Raw genomic sequence first — 1,054 nt, forward strand, 5'->3', positions numbered from 1 at the left:
TGTTCCATGGGGTCAGTCCTTCAGGAACTGCTCCAGTTCCATATTCCACAGGGTCAGTCCTTCAGGAACTGCCCCAGGTCTGTGTTCCATGGGGTCAGTCCTTCAGGAACTGCTCCAGGTCCATATTCCACAGGGTCAGTCCTTCAGGAACTGCCCCAGGTCTGTGTTCCATGGGGTCAGTCCTTCAGGAACTGCTCCAGTTCCATATTCCTCAGGGTCAGTCCTCCAGGAACTGCTCCAACATGGGTCCCCTCATAAGTTCTACCAGCAGCCCTGCTCCTCTGTGGGCTCCTCTCTCCGTGGGTCAGCACTTCCAGTCCATCCCCGGCTGTCCCGTGGCGTGGAGGGATCCCCCACAGAGCTGTTTTGGGGTGGAATTCGGGCTCTGCCCGTAGCTGGGCAGCAAGGGGCTCCCCCCAGACCCGGGATTCTCTCATCCCACCGTACCCACGCCCGTGTCTCCCGTCCCCACAGGCTGGTGGTGGCGGTGGAAGAAGCCTTCACCCACATCAAGAGGCTGCAGGAGGAGGACCAGAAGAACCCCCGGGAGATCATGGACCCCCGCGAGGCCGCCCAGGCCATCTTCGCCTCCATGGCCCGGGCCATGCAGAAGTACCTGAGGACCACCAAGCAGCAGCCCTACCACACCATGGAGAGCATCCTGCAGCACCTGGAGTTCTGCATCACCCACGACATGACCCCCAAGGTGGGCGGGGTGGGGCAGGGCCACGGCTTTGCTGGGGGGGACAAGGACAGGAGGTTGTAGCAAGGTGGGGCCGGGCCCTGCTCCCAGGGAACAAGGGACAGGACAAGGGGAAACACAGGAGCGGGACAGAGGTTGTCCCTCTGTCCTGGGTCACACCTCGAGTGCTGTGTCCGGGTCTGGGCCCCTCAATTCGCTTTGAGGGGCTGGAGCAGCTGGAGAAGGGTCTGGAGGACTCCTGAGGGAGCTGGGGGGGCTCATCCTGGAGAAAAGGAGGCTCAGGGGGGACCTTCTGGCTCTGGGGTTCCCCGACAGGAGGGGGGAGCCGGGGGGTGTCGGGCTCTGCTCCCA

Source organism: Lepidothrix coronata, unplaced genomic scaffold, assembly GCF_001604755.1.
Source record: "Lepidothrix coronata isolate B3197 unplaced genomic scaffold, Lepidothrix_coronata-1.0 Scaffold350, whole genome shotgun sequence".
NCBI classification, from domain to species: domain Eukaryota; kingdom Metazoa; phylum Chordata; class Aves; order Passeriformes; family Pipridae; genus Lepidothrix; species Lepidothrix coronata.